Below are 17,018 nucleotides of genomic sequence, written 5' to 3'. Positions count from 1 at the left end.
TATGCTTTTTTATCAGTCACTTTTAATTGTGTATCAACTTTACGTGGTACATCGTGCAAAAATTGCTAAAATGCAAACATTATATTTATTTTCTGTGTTACATTGGATACTATGATTGAATGTCTTCCTCTTTTAGATAGTAAAGTGAAGAACATCTTGAAGTTCCAATGATGTTTCAAGATGAGATAAATCGAAATAATGGTTGTATGTTAGAAGGACAGAGAATACGAAGAAATGTTATTGCTGCATACTTAGTGTAGTGAAATACAAACTTCAAACATTATAATATATTTTTTTATTTCAAACATTTCATATGATTATGAAAGAACATCTTCCTCTTTAAAACAATGAAGAAGTGAAGAACATAATAAAGTTCCAACGAAAATGATTCCAGATGAGGAAAATCAAAATAATGGTTGTATGTTACGTGTATAGAGAATACGAAGAAATGTTATTGCTGCAAACTTAGTGTAGTGCATTAAAAACTTGTTGTCAAATACAAATCAATTTATTTCATACTTTTATAATATATAGTGGTACAATTTTATATGTGTTCAAATAAAAATATTAATAAATAAAATACAATAAACACAAATCATGCATATCTTACAATGAATTACAAAATCAAAAATTAATTACAAAAATATCAAAATAAATCTAAAATATTAAAAAGTAACCCATAATTTTTATAGTACCTACATACTTTGGTTGGTACTCTAATAATTTGGAAATCCATTAAAGTTTGTAGATGGAAATTGCAGGTATCTAAAAAATATATAAAGTAACTCAACAATCTCTTTTCAATTAGGGTTGCAGTTGATAAAGATGAATGACCCTTGCTCGGGAAATCAAATGTATCTAAAAAAAATTAAGTAACAGCTTTCTAACAAAACAATCTTAGCACTAAACGGAAACAAAGATACTGGTAAGTATTAAAACATTTTTTGAAAAATCTTTCTGAAAGTGAAAATAAAGACTACTCTCTATGGGAACAACTAAAACTGGGCATGCTTTACAAAAAAATGTATCCAGAACAAACTTCTTCTCTATAAGGCAATACTACGACAAGTCTGGATGTACAGGATTTAATTCTGGGGAACTGCCAGTAACACAAATATGCAAAGACTACAAAGATTCCAATCCAAAGTCTTTCATGATGTCCGATTTTTTTAGTACCACTACCAAATATCACGCTAAACTTAAAATTCTTACAATGAAGATAGCTAAAGCTTGAGTACACATAGATATATCCAACGAAATAAATAAAAACATTTAATGTATGTAAAATGTATGTTAGTCTTCTTCCACTTGCAGAAGATATTTTCAGTTGTTTGTGCCACTGTGAACTTAAGATCTCTAATATTAACCGATGATAAATTTATGAAAACTGATTTTAAATATTAAAAACTTTCAGAGATATTTCAATTTTCGAAACATCTTATAAAAGAGTGAAAAATATTCAGAGACACCTTACAGCCATAAACCAGAGTAAAACTAAAATATTTAATGTTTTTGTATAAATTAATATTAATATTTATGAACTTTTTAAATATATCTTTAAAAATTTTATGATAAATAAAATGTTTTTGAGTAAAGGCAATATTTTTTTATATGGTAATAGAAAAGATTAATATTTGAAATCATATACAGCATCACATTTTATAAATTATAATATTTTTATTATAAAAATAGTAATACAGTGTGTCTACGGATGGGGTGCCCAAGAGGAAAAACTTTTTTATTTTCAATTATAGCGAAAAATGTCATTCTTGATAAAAAGTTTTGCTTGTTCTAATAAAACCCCATAAAATGAACTAAAATTCAAGTTTTTCAAATCCTGCTTATTTTTATAGCCAATTTTATGTAAATCCCTATAAATTTTTGCACTAAGTTCGAAATTGTAACAATAATAACTTGGGAGAACAACCCTTTCACTTCTCTGGATTACGAAGCCAGACTTTGTCGTTCTCCTTGAATCATCCAATTATTTATTAATTAAATAATTATTAATACAACAATTTTAATAATGAAATTTATCACAAGATAAATTCTTTATTGAACGCTTAACATTGTCAAAAAAATTGACAATTCGCAAATTATTTATCGAAGTTGATAGTTACTAAGCTACATTGTGGCTTGGCAACACTAGATTATTGTTAAGATTTCAAACTTAGTGCAAAAATTTACATAAAATAGGGATTTACATAAAATTGGCTACAAAATTAAGCAGGATTTAAAAACTTGAATTTTATTTCGTTTTATGGGGTTTTAGAACAAGCAAAACTTTTTATCAATAATGACATTTTTCGCTAAAATTGAAAATAAAAAAGTTTTTCCTCTTGGGCACCCCAACCGTGGACACACTGTATATAATTATAATACTAAAGTCACAATAAAGATGCACTAGAAAGAAACAAACACAAGACATGATGAATGTTATGAGGAGCACTCACAAATCATGATTTACAAAGTTTATACATTGTAAATCATGATTCGGGAGTGCTATTTGTATCATTCAACATGTCTTGGGTTGTTTATTTCTGGTGCATCTTTATTGTGAGTTTAGTATAAGAGAATTACAAGTTTTATGTTAAATCTTCTGAATCAAATTTTTGTTAGGTATCATGTCACTCTTACTAATTTTATCCCATAAACACTTTGAAATAATACATTTTTTAGTTCCATGACTGTTATCAATTGTTGGATATCATATTGGCTACCATATTCGCTATTGTGGCTTTATTGACAGCAGCTCTAACTAATGATGATGGAGTCGATTTTCCATACTATGGTCTTAGATTGTTCAGCTATGATTGTGAGATTCTACCAGAACCACATTTACCTTGGATCTTTCTCTGAATTATCAAATGCAAAAGTTCATATTTTTTAGGGTGTTTCATACCTAAGTATTATTGACCTAAGTATTCCAGCTTGTGTCTCTTTAGTCAAATGGAAATTATTATATGAAACTCTACAAGAACACATTCATATTATAATCAATTAAGTATATTAATTTTAATCACAAATGTTTATTGGTTGAGAGAGTGACTTTTTTACTTATGCTCATTCAAATATTTTTACTATTTTCTGTTAGTTTTTTAATAGTTATTTATGATATAAGTGTTAAAAGTACACATTTAAGGCACGCATGTGAAAGTCTGCAATTCACATGAGTGCCTTAAAAATGTAGTTTTTAACACACATATCATACAATATTTTTTCTACAAACGTAATTACAGAATAATATCTACAAAAACTTTTTTCTACAACTGTGTTAAAAATTCAATTTTTAGCACTCCATAAGAGCATTAAAAATGCTACTTTAAGGCACAAGTGCTTTAAAAATTTTATGGCACTGCAATTCGTATTGACCGTATAGACAATTTTGATGTAATGTCACAAAAATATAAAAATGGAATGTCAGTCAAGTTCAAGTAAAAGTTTTTGTAGATATTGTCCTGTAATTACGTTTGTAGAAAAAATATTGTATGATATGCGTGTTAAAAAGTACATTTTTAAGGCACTCATGTGATTTCTTAAACTTTCACATGCGTGCCTTAACCCTTAAACGCCCAAGGGTGGGTAAAAAATGTCCACCTAATGCGTATTCCCTTGTAACTTATTTATTAGGTACATGTGTAAAAATTTTTCAAAAATTATTTATTGTTACAAATACAGCCCTTTATCTAATGTTAATTTGGTTTTACCGATATTTTTGAAAATAAAAGTAATATCTTGAGTTAAATATGGGTGGTCATAAAAAGTACACCTTTTGTAAAACTTGTTACTAAAGGTTTCTCTATAATTTCTCGTTGGTAGGAACATAATCCATATAATTATCGACGTATAATTACATTATCGACATAATTCTCCGCCAATGAGGAGGCTGAAAGGAAGAATGTGGAGAAAATCGACAAATTTGAATTAATGGCAGTTACTGGTATGTTAATTTTTATTTATATTGTAATTTTGTTTTAAGGTTTGTAAATTGTTTATATTAATATTTTAGAAGATGCTGTGTTTCTTAAGCATCAGATTCTTAAGTTTAATCCATTTCCAACAACTCTCAATAAATATATTAGCTATTTTCAAGGTGGACATTTTTTACCCACCCTTAGGCATACATGGGACCTAAAAAAGGTTGGGCGTTTAAGGGTTAAATGTGTACTTTTAACACTTATATCATAAATAACTATTACTTGAACTGACATTCCATTTTTATATTTTTTTGACATTACATCAAAATTGCCTATACAGTCAATACGAACTGCAGTGCCATAAAAATTTTAAAGCACTAGTGCCTTAAGGTAGCATTTTTAACGCTTGTATGGAGTGCTGAAAGTTGCATTTTTAACACGGTTGTAGAAAAAATAAATTTTATGTATATTTTATCTAAAAAAGTATTTAAGCACTTAAATATTTTTTCAAAAATAGAGTATTTTTATGAACTTCTTTAATTCTTTTTTATTTTAACTTTAATGCAATCTGTTATCATGATAACAATATGACAGATATAAAAAATGACACAGTGGGAACTACACTCAGGGGTGAGAACTCTTTACATATTTATATTAATTTAGTCTACATTACCATATTTCTGACTTTTTTACAAATTAGTAACTACTATCTACTTCCCAGTGGTGTAGAGATCTGTAACTTTTCTTAACCCTCTAGTGCCCTAGTTTGCCTCAAGGCGGACCATAATAAAAATTTCCATGCTTACTATTTAAGTATTTTATAGCTGCAATACCGAAACCAGACTCTGGACTAGATCAGATAAGCATCCAGCTTTTAAAAGTTTGGGTGATCAGACAGATTTTTACCCTATAATTTTCAGTTTAGCATGATATTTGGTAGTGGTACTAAAAACATCGGACATCATAAAAGACTTCGGATTAGAATCTTAATAGTTTTTGCATATTTGTATTACTGGCAGTTCCCCAGATTTAAATCCTGTACATCCAGACTTGTCGTAGTATTGCCTTATAGAGAAGAAGTTTGTTCTGGATACATTTTTTTGTAAAGCATGCCCAGTTTTAGTTGTTCCCATAGAGAGTAGTCTTTATTTTCACTTTCAGAAAGATTTTTCAAAAAATGTTTTAATACTTACCAGTATCTTTGTTTCCGTTTAGTGCCAAGATTGGGCGCGTTCACCAGATGCAAACGTTGGCAATCAGTTTGCGCTTTATGGTTCTGAACGACTTGCTAACGTCAAACATGTTTGGAAAGCGGTCGCCATTTTTGCAAACATAAGATATTTAAGTTGAACTTTGCAAACGTGTTGAAATATGGCCGGGAATTTAAATTGTATATACTGTAAAATATATTGATAAGGGTTTTATATATAAAATAAAGGCTACTGAAGACATTCTGCTACGTTATTATCTATTAAATAAATTTTCTTTTTTCCTTTAATAAAAAAAATAAATTCAAAAACGTATTTATTGAGAAAATTTATTTTAGGTTACGTTCAAACCAAGCAAGCAAAATGTCAAATTTTAACCTAAACAACCAACCGTTCAGTTCGCTGTCAACAAGTTTAGAATCAAAGCGCAAACATTTGTGAATGTGTTTGCATCTGGTGAACGCAGTCATTGTTTTGTTAGAAAGCTGTTACTTAATTTTTTTTTTAGATACATTTGATTTCCTGAGCAAGGGTCATCTTTATCAACTGCTACCCTAATTAAAAAGAGATTGTTGAGTTACTTTATATTATTATATTTTTTAGATACCTGCAATTTCCATCTACAAACTTTAATGGATCTCCAAATTATTAGAGTACCAACCAAAGTATGTAGGTACTATAAAAATTATATGTAACTTTTTAATATTTTAGATTTATTTTGATATTTTTGTAATTAATTTTTGATTTTGTAATTCATTGTAAGATATACATGATTTGTGTTTATTGTATTTTATTTATTAATATTTTTATTTGAACACATATAAAATTATATCACTATATATTATAAAAGTATGAAATAAATTGATTTGTATTTGACAATAAGTTTTTAATTCACTACACTAAGTTTGCAGCAATAACATTTCTTCGTATTCTCTATACACGTAACATACAACCATTATTTCGATTTTCCTCATCTGGAATCATTTTCGTTGGAACTTTATTATGTTCTTCACTTCTTCATTGTTTTAAAAAGAAAGATGTTCTTTCATAATCATATGAAATGTTTGAAATCAAAAAATATATTATAATGTTTGAAGTTTGTATTTCACTACACTAAATATGCAGCAATAACATTTCTTCATATTCTCTGTCCTTCTAACATACAATTATGTCGATTTACCTCATCTTGAAACATCATTGGAACTTCAAGATGTTCTTCACTTCACTATCTAAAAGAGGAAGACATTCAATCATACTATCCAATGTAACACAGAAAATAAATATAATGTTTGCATTTTTAGCAATTTTTGCACGATGTACCACGTAAAGTTGATACACAATTAAAAGTGACTGATAAAAAAGCATAAAATAAGTTTTGTTTCAACTTTATAACAGTAAGAAGTACATGATCAAGTGCGTTCATAACAAGTCTATCCCTTTCGAATCCCTATGCAGTAGCTATTTCGACACTTTCAACAATCACATTTAGAAGTTCAAAGGATTGTATTTCTGTAACTGTACTTGATTCAGCATTGTTTTTAATTAGATCCATACATTTAATTGTTTAGGTAAAAAAATTGTTTCATTCAAAGATGACACATTCACAAATATGACTTTCGAGTCTCACTTAAACAGAATTTTTCTTGAGGATAATCTGGTTTTTACTAAAAATGTCAGAAGAATCGTTTTTACAAGTTGACACATTTGATTCTGAAAAGTCTTGGATAGTTTACTGGCTTTCAATTAAACAGGAATTCCATTTCCAATAACCTGGCTTTCTTTACATTCTCTAGTTTTTTGAGTTGTTGTATATTTTCATGTCTTTTGAGAGACCTTTTTAAAATAATTTTTTTAACTGTATTGGTACTTTTTTTATGACTTTAGCAAAGGAATTGCATTTGGCCTTAATCATGCATCTTTTGTTGGCAAATCTAATTAATAAAGAGGTAGGTAACATTTAATCATAAGCTTTGAAAACAGATCAAAAGTAACCTTAAAAGTACATGGCAGTTTATAAATGTCTATTGTATAATAATAATTAGCTTTCTTAAAATGAAGTGAACTCTTGTGATAGGATAAACATGTTTTAATTGTAATACTTACAGTTTTCCAGTCGTTTAATTGATCATTTTCATTTTATTCCCAAAATAAACAGTTACAACCACATAACCCCATTTGTAATAGGTAAACAAATTCGTTATTTATATGTTATTTATGCGACTTTTGCTGTTGAATCCAATTTTAGCACATTTAAAATATATTAAATATTGTTAGCAAATCGATTTTGTTCACTAATATCTTTAGAAAACGGCATTATAAGCAGAAAAAAACAAACTTTTCTATATGTAAACATTGTAAATGTCAGCACAATAGGTCCCGACGGCGGCCATGACACTTTGGCAGTTAGGAGGGGGTACGATTACGGTTTATCCCAATAGCATAGAAACTAAATTATGGATGTTACAACTGTTTTATTTTACAATTTTATTCTTATTAAACATTTTATAATTATCAAATAACCAATAAGGATTTAGCAACCTGTGCAAGAGACGTCGAATGAAGTAGGTTTTGTGTAAATCCGTGACTGCATAAATATAATGTCAATAATGTGTAATAATTGTTTAAATTTAAACAAATTAAGGCAGTGCATTAATTTTTTAACTGATTTCTGTGTAATTTATTTAGGTATAAGGAATTTAAATTGATTAGTAGGTATTAATTAAATACAGTTTAAAATTTATCACATAGGTACCTATTATAATTAATCGTCGTTTGGAAATTGTGATTTTTATTTTTATGAAAAACTGTGCTTGTAGAAAAAGTATAGTGTGAAACACGTACAGAAAGATAATTTCTCACTCGTTTGAATTGCGGCACTCGCTTGCGCTCGTACCGCAACTTTTCAAACTCGTGAGAAATTAGTATCTTTCTGCACTTGTTGCACAATATACTATTTTGTACTATTTAGTGAGCTTCAGTGTCAATGGAGAGGAAATATTATAATCGTGAGGAAAATTTTTTATGATGTGAGATTTTTTTACTGAAAGTCTGGGAGATTTAATTTTTTTAAAATAATAGTGATTAATTCATGCATAGAAGATTCTGAGCAATAGAAAGCTATACAAATAAAAATTATAGCGATTATTTTTTATTGATTTTAACTTCCAATCGTATAGTAAGATATTTGATCACGTGTTTAATTCTGTCCAATCTGATTAAAATTATACTGAGAATTATCTACTGGAGAAAATTACCGATAGAATTTTAAGTAGATTGTTTCTGTTTAATGGCAAACAGTTTCCTAGTTTTGACAACTGTCACATTTAAGAAAATATCCATAATATACGTATTAAAAAATAATCTTACGAATACCACACGACAGTAAGAATAAATAAGAAAATAATGCTTCATTTTTACTCAAATTTGTTGTCATTGGCCAATAGCCACTCGAGCCCTGCGGGCTCTCGTGTCTATTGCCCGACAACAAAGAAATTTTCGAAAAACCGTCGCATTATTTTCAATTTATTCTCACTCTCTTGTGATATTATACCCGATAATTTTTGATAATATCCCGTCGTCAAGCATTACGTCAGATGCCCTTCGTTACTACGCAAAAATGAACATTCAGTGGCATTATGGCATTTATGTTTTACAACTCTAATGTCACAGAGAACATCAAGAAACACGTTTAGCAAATATTTAAGTGAATATAACAATAAAAGATTAGTTAAAATGATTTAAAAATACAGTTTTATTCATGCAATCTGAGCGAATTACACTCGATCTCTAAAATTATTATCGACTTGTTGCCCTCGGGACACTTTGACAGAATTTCACTCCCCTTCGGGTCGTGAAATTAAAACTGTCAAAGTGTCACTCGGGAGACATATCGATAATTTTAGAGCTGTCGTGCAATTACTATTGACAATTTAAGAAAATGTGGAAGTAGTGGCGCCTTTTGAAATTCCTGCTAACTTTTTGGCCCATTGAAAACTTAAACCTTTTATTCTCATAGCCAATGGATCTGTACCTCAATGAAGCTGTACGGACCAAGTCTTGTCATTTACAATTTTTATAGAAGCTATTTTTCAAAAGAGACAAAAAACAGCAACAGCATTCGTAGATCTAACAGCAGGATGTGATACTGTTTGGAGACAGGTATTCATATATAAACTCGCTCGTATTATCCCCTGGAGAAAGATAATCAACCTCGTTGACAACATGTTGACAAACAGAACCTTCCAGGTAATAATGGGAAAGGAGACGAGTAGACATATGAAACTTGATAGTGGCCTTCTACAGGGTTCTGTTCTTGCCCCTTTACTTTTCAGCCTCTACATTGCTGTCATGCCTGCAACCTAATTTCGGAAGTTTGAATATGCTGACGACTGGACCCTTGCAGCAAACCACCAGTCTTTAGAATCTACCGAAATCACTCTCAGCGAATGACATATCCATCCTTAGCGAATATTTAAAAAAATGGAGATTATAACCAAGTATACTACAAATACTAGACTAAAAGCTTTTCATGTCAACAACAGTCTGGCAAACAGAGAATTACGAGTGTATTTTAATAACAAACTGTTGAAACAATAAATATCAGGAATACTTTGGGGTTACTCTAAAATCTAGACAGAACGCTGACATTCAGAGAACACCTGACGAAACCAACAGCAAACCTAAAAACACGTAACGATATAATATAGAAACTCTGTGGCACTACATGGGTTTTACACAATGAACTGTCAACACGGATGGAATGGCCCCGTCCCATTCAAATAGTGAAGCGAGATTGCCACCAACATACAAGAGAGAGGTCCTAGAGAGAGAGAGACAGAGAATGGGCAGGAAAATTTGACAGGCCGTGTAATTTGAGTTGCCTATATAAATGGATCCGATTGAATCTACTGACAGTTCGTTGAATGGACCTCATATTTTAACTTTAAGGCTGATTGGCAGTACATATTTCAAAATTTAAATGCTTTTTTGTATGTACAGAGTAAACAGAGTACAGAGTACCATACTTGGTGTTTAAATACGTTTCAGAATTGTTATTTGTATTTATCAAAACAAATACTTTCCTAAAGTATTTGGGAGTTAAATAATTTTAAAACTATTTAAATACTAAATTAGTAACTGTTTTATATAAAGTGAAGAAGTCCTTGATTATGTTACTTTTATATTTAGAACGGCGTCATGATATATTTAATAAATATAAATAATTTTATTGTGTATCACTTAATGATAATGACAAAAAGACAGATTAAAACCAGTACTTCTTTTAACGAAGAAGAGAGTTCTGACGTATTTAAATACAAAAAAGTATTTAAATTTGGAAATACTGCCCATCAGCCCTGATACCAAGTTAAAAAAAAATATGAAGTCCATTTCTCCGATTTAAGTTGATATAGGCAACTCAAATTACACGGCCTGTCAAATTTTCCTGCCCATTCTCTGTCTGTCTCTAGGACCTCTCTCTTGTATCGTGGCCGCATTAGTTTTCTTCGTGCCTATTCCATCCGTGTTGACAGTTCATTGGTTTTACAGCATCAATTCAAAATATTTATTTATCAAAATCGTCTGCTCTTGGGCTGATATATTATGCGGTAGCAGAATATTGTGCACCGGTCTGGTTAAATAACAGGCATATTCACCTGGTCGACACTTAGCTAAACTGTACTATGCGTATGATAAAAGGCATAATTATACCCACCAGATATTGAAAAGGCTTCTGCAAAATGAAATATTGAGTGGAGAAAGGCAGAGACTAGCTACTTACCGAAATGCATGGAGACGTCTGATTTCTCCACTTACCTCGACACCGTAAATTATAAGAGGACGGCTTAAGTAAGTATTTTTAAAGTATTGTTTGAATTTTGTAAATAAAAATAAAGAATATTATTTTAAAATATCGTAAAACAAAATTTTGTTTGTATCCTTGTAACAATTTTGCAATATTTATGTAAAGAAAATATGATTTCCAAAACGTAAAATTTACGACACGCGCCCTATCATGTGACAATAAAGAGCGCATCCGCTGCAAAGTTAACTATATGCTTCAAGAAACCTTTTCCACTACAAAAACATTTTTCAATTTTCTTTCATCTCATAAAACTAAGCAAATGCAAAAATTTAATAAACCAAAATGGAGTGCGATAATCAACTTATTTAAATAACATCGCGCGTAGTCAAGCCCTCATCATTATAAAAAAACTCTTCTCGTTGGATATTTCCGACGCACCACACCTATAATTCTTTTCCGCCCCACTAAAATTTGCATAGTAAAAAAAGTCAAATAAGAAAATGGGCCTAACCTTGTGTTCCAATGTAAATTTTATCCAACATTGGCGTCTGGGCAAAAAGTTACTTGGGGAAACTTTCTAAGGCCGAATAAAGAGACTGGAAACAGTTTAAGGCAAATATTTAAATTTTTTCTTGCAAGTGTTGTTGTTTTAATTGGTTTTGTAATCAAAATTTTCCAACACCTCTTTGTAAGTCAAGGTTTATAGTCCGTTCTTTAACGGTAAAATATTGCAAAACCTCTAAATTTTAAAGAACCGCTTGGATTGACATGAAATTTGGCATACACATAGCTAACAAGTCAAAGAAAAAAAGTGATATTGTGCCGATATATGCTTTTGCCCTGGGGGTGGTTTTCACCCCCTCTTGGGGGTGAAAAAATATTCGTCCAAAGTAAGTCAGGAAATGGATAAAGTGGCTAATTTTAAGTAACTTTTGTTCTACAGAGTTTTTTCACCAAGTCAATACTTTTCGAGTTATTTGGCAGTTAATAGTTCATTTTTGAACGAGTCACTGATCACGAATGTATGCAAATTTAGAAACACCAAATCTTAATCAATTTTTTCTAACAGAAAAACAAAAAAATACATGATATTCAGAAAACCAAATGCTGAATTTTTTTTGTTTTTCGAGATTTTTGGTATCTAACAATTTTTAAGTTATTTTGAAAGAAAGCATATTTTTCAAAATTAAAATTTTTGAAAATTTTACTTTGAAACCAATTTTTTTCAAAAATAAACACTTTGAATCTATGAAACTTACAGATCATATAAACACAACATAAGTAAAATAATTTGTGGAGCGGTAACGATTAATTTCATTTAAGTTGCTAATTAGGGGTGGTCTTCCCGATTTTTGAACTTTATTTTGAGCGTAACTTGCTTAAATTTAATGCTAGAAACTTTTTGTAAAGACAGAAATAAACCTTTTTTTTAAACACTTTAAAAAAGTTAAAATGGGTTTTCCCCAAAAAATGCTTAATTTTTTGGATATTTTACGTCGAAATATTCTATTTGAAATTTGGTGAATATGAATCTATTTTTCATTGGCTATAACTCTGGTTATACGAGATCCAGAGACCTAACGCGTATACCATTAGTCAGTTTACCCATTTCCGGACTTATTTTGGACATATATTTTTTCACTCCCAAGAGGGGGTTATTTTATGATTAACACTGATTGGTATTTTTTTTCTAGCGTTCCCTCCTCTATTATCTAACTGTCAGATGTTCAAAGTCTTTTTTCTGGTGTCTTCACTCGTCCAATAATACCTAGTTATTGCACTACTCTTATCCAGAAACTTAATCAAGTATCATCCATGGTAACAAGATTCTAAATTTTTCTAAGTATTTAAATAGTATTATCTCTAATACTACTGGTTATATTGCTCTATATTATTATAATTATGACTTTCTTTAATAACATTTTTTTTACTATCTTTGTTCTAAATAGACCTTTTTTCTCCTCTTTTAAAATCGACCACTTGATATTTTTGTGGTTTGTTTTGGTTTAATTTCTTAAATTAATTAATTATTTTCCGAATTGTGAATTTTTATTTTTTGAACACTTGAGATCCACTTTGGAAAATGTATTTTCCGCCGACAACAATGCCATTTTCATTTGTCCCTCATGCTAAGTGGTCAACAATTTTCCTGAAGTTCTCCCAAATTGAATGCAAAAGGTTTCATAACGATCCGTCTTACTTTAAAAAAGTTAAAGGTGTAATGCTTTCTTTCCTCGCCTATTTAGATTAATCACTTACCAAATCGACTATTGAATAATAAAGAATAGATCTGAAATAGTTATTGCTTTTATTCTGATTCAGTTATTTCAATATTACAGTTCTTGTTAAATATTATTCATAAAACGTGAAAAAGCGATTGAATCGAAAAAATGTAATCATTTAAAGCAACATTTGAACAGTAGAATAAAAATCGTCCTTTTTATTTCCGCACTATAATTTTATAAAAAGGACCAGGGAACGATAAGGGGTCAAGTGTGGTAAGCTATTACATTTGAATCCGAGAGTGAATCAAATTGAATTTGGCGGGAGATAATAGGATTTCCAATAAAATCAACAGAAACACGTCCTATATATTTTCTAGGTTGAACATGATAGGAGATTATGTTTGATAAAAAACTATATTGATAATAAAACAATATAATTTATTATTAGATTATCAATTTTAACTATATAATTTAACTTATTTATTTTTAATTAGCATATGGCTTACATCACAAACAGATGTCTAGGTTTTTTTTATATTCTATTGACCTTTCGGGAGTCATTACAAAGTGTGTAGGGTCTCCTTTGTACGCTCTAGAGGAAGTATAAGTTTACCCCATCTGTAGAGGGAGTCGGCGCATCTTCCACAGCTTATTCTGATCCGATTAAGGGATGTCCAAATCTTACGGGATGTTCAAATTCGCCAGGATTTTCTATGATGTCCCGTAGACTATGGTAATGCGGATCTGTTTTACTTTCCTGTTCTTCTCTCCATCGGGCATTTAAGTCAAAGTTGGATTACTGCAGCGCTTGACCGGATTTTCACATGGTAGACGATTTCCAAAACTTTCGGGGATGTCGTTGTTGATCCAAAATATTGTTGTATTCTTAAGGGTGGGTAAGCCGTCCTCTTATAATTTACGGTGTCGGGGTAAGTGGAAAAATCAGACGTCTCCATGCCTTTCGGTCAGTAGCTAGTCTGTCTGCCTCTCTCCACCGAATATTTCATTTTGCAGAAGCCTTTTCAATATCCGCGTTATTTACTACAACACTTTAAATGTAATGTTTAAAAGGATCTAATTATTGGCCACAATCGACATTGTCATCCTTACAATAATTGCACACCAACTCAATGACAGTACGTTTCTTGCATGTAAATGACTGACAACAAACACTTCTTCATTGTATCTTGTCTTACCCAACCATGTCCCAAAAATCTATCAAAAAATGTATCAATCAGTATTATTATTCAAAAAATTAATCTGTCTTCTCACTGATTTAGGAACGGAAAGACGAAAAGGAAATGCACTTACAGTCCAGTACCAATCTGGAGCAATTGGTTCTATTCCCCTATTCCGACCTTTGGCTTTCACAGGAAGGTTAATACTTTTCGTTGAATACCACTACCACTGTAAGCTAAAGTTTCACGCACTGCGATGTTCAGACACCAAAAATCAAAAAGTTCTATTACTTGATGTGTAAAATGTTCTTTCCTATCCGCACATATTCTACTGACTGCGCCAATTATAACTTTAAATTGCAAAACGTAGTTTTTAAAAACTAATTTATTTTGAAAATTCGAAATCAGAACAGAAGTGTTATGGACAAACCTGTATTAAAATAAAAGCTAAAAAAGTTTATTATTTAAAAGTTTCTCTATATATAATATAATATTGCGTAGTTTCTGGTATAGTAGAATGTGTCGAGTTTGTAGAATCTAGTGTCGTAACACATAGGAACTACTTATGAAAAACATGAAAAAGTTTTAGGTTTTACCACTTTTTACTCGTTTCTGCATTTATACATAGAATTTGGTTAAATAGAGATATTTCAATAAGGCGTAGAAAAATAAATTCAATATTTTATTTTTTTCTAAAAGTAAAATTAGTTTTACCTTTATTAATTGGTTAATTTTTGTTTCAGATTGATTTATTAATATCATCAAGTGATTTGGTAAGTACCAAATTTGTTTGTCTACTTTAAATGTTGGTATATATGGGCATATAGAGCATACAGGACATAAGAAAAAATGTTTTTGACACAACAGTAAATGTTGAGCGAAGAAAGAAATTCAAATTTAAACCATAGGTGTTGTAAATCAACTAATTAAGCCGATAAATGGAATTTAAAGTTTAAAAGTCTTTTTAAATTAATAAAATAAAGAATTGGACCAAATTTAAAAATTTAAAGATTGGTGTGCAGGAAATGGCAAGGACTTTAAAACAATATATTAATTGACCCTATTGCTATTAAAAAATGTTGGGTTGGTTTTTATCCTGGTGTAGGGGTGAAAGTAAAATAACGGAAAATATCGAGAAAATGTGTCCCCTTTAAACAAAAATTGTCATTGGGGTTTTTTGGGGTTTTAAAAATGTTCTCATAATTGCTGATAATGCTTGTTTCGTTTTCGTCCTGCCACCCTGAATATATTTATTTCTTAACAATAGTAGTAGGTAGTTTGGGACATAATATCTAGCACATATTCAAAAACTGTTGTACGTGCATATTTTTTTCCTATTAAATCACTATCAAAATATGTACTCGACTACTACACTCACCGGCACAAAATTCCGCCACTAAAAATTTTTGATTAAGTTTGACAAATATTTATAACTTTATTATTTGTACTCCGATTTTCAAGATTCTTGCATAAGTTTGTAGGTAAATGTATTGATATTGTTTGGTATTGTTCTCGCAACGAAAACTTTTTGATTAGACGGCATTATATGGAGGTAAATGGAAGCGCTGTATTTTCTCCTAAGTTTAAAAAATTCTGTGGAAAAATTGAAGGGCTGAATTTGTTTCATATTTCTTTTGTATTATCTATATATAATCTTTTGTATAATATATATATATATATATCTATATATAAATCTGTAAATAAAAAAACTGCTTTCAAGGTTTCTCTCTCTCTCTCTCTCTCGTTCCATCCCTCCTTGTGGAGTATTGGGCGCTTATGCGTTTCTTGGCCAAAAGTTTAAGATTGCTATCTGGCCGGGACAGCGCATCTTCTTTTGTTTTTATTTTCTGGATAAATTGTGAACTAATTCCCTCCACTCTCTTCTATCTTTTGCTCTCTTTTTGACTTCGCCCCATCTTAGTCCAATTTTTTCGTGTTTTCTCGTTGTTGTTCTTTTTCAGCTGTTATCTGGTCTGCCTCTCTTTCTTTCCCCCTCTGGTTGGTATTCAAGTGCTTGTCTTGCTATGCTGTTTTGGTCTTTCCTCAAAGTGTGGCCGATCCATTTCCATTTTTTTCCTTGACTGTAGTAGATGTTAGTTTGCTTTGTCCTTTCCTATTATTCTGTATTGTTCTGTATTAGTTATTTTGTTTGGCCAGTATATTTTCAGAATTTTTCTTAGAGATTTGTTTACAAATTTTTGTAGTTTTTTAGTTGTATTTTCGTCCTGTTTCCATGTTTCTGCTCCTTAGAGCAGTATACTTTTAATGCAACGATTAAGGATTTTAATTTTTGTTGTTTCCGATATTTCGTTTGTTTGCCAAATTATATTTAAAGCGTTGAATGCGTGTTGAGCTTTTGTTAGTCTGGTCTGTATATCCTTTTTACACCCCCCGCTCCTTTCTATGACAGATCCCAGATATGTGAACTTGTCTACCTCTTCTACTTCTTTACCGTTTATCATTATTTTATTTTTTGGATGGCTTTGAAGGTGTAGTTATATAAAAATATCAAACGCACTAAAATTAACAACCCAAAACAAAATTAACAACAAAACAAAACATGTTTACTCTGATTGGAGTACGAAGGCAACCATTCTCGTTGGAACTTTATCACGCTGAGCAGATAGGACGTGAATTATAAATTGTAAAATTCCATAATAAAATATGGCTTGCAAATTGTAGAAGAC

General features: G+C 30.5%; 1 protein-coding gene across 2 annotated transcripts in view; it reads left to right on the top strand.

Moving 5' to 3' along the window:
- Positions 1-17,018, top strand: part of LOC126884758 (1-phosphatidylinositol 4,5-bisphosphate phosphodiesterase epsilon-1-like) — an 890,827-nt gene that overhangs the window by 385,694 nt on the left and 488,115 nt on the right. For both annotated transcript variants that reach the window (XM_050650976.1, XM_050650975.1), the window contains one exon: positions 15,075-15,104. The gene's annotated coding sequence lies outside the window, so the exon portion shown is untranslated. The remainder of the gene's footprint in view (positions 1-15,074; positions 15,105-17,018) is intronic.

Source organism: Diabrotica virgifera, chromosome 5, assembly GCF_917563875.1.
Source record: "Diabrotica virgifera virgifera chromosome 5, PGI_DIABVI_V3a".
Classification (NCBI taxonomy): domain Eukaryota; kingdom Metazoa; phylum Arthropoda; class Insecta; order Coleoptera; family Chrysomelidae; genus Diabrotica; species Diabrotica virgifera.
Note: the sequence above shows the minus strand (reverse complement) of the source record. Positions and strands in the feature narration are given on the sequence as shown.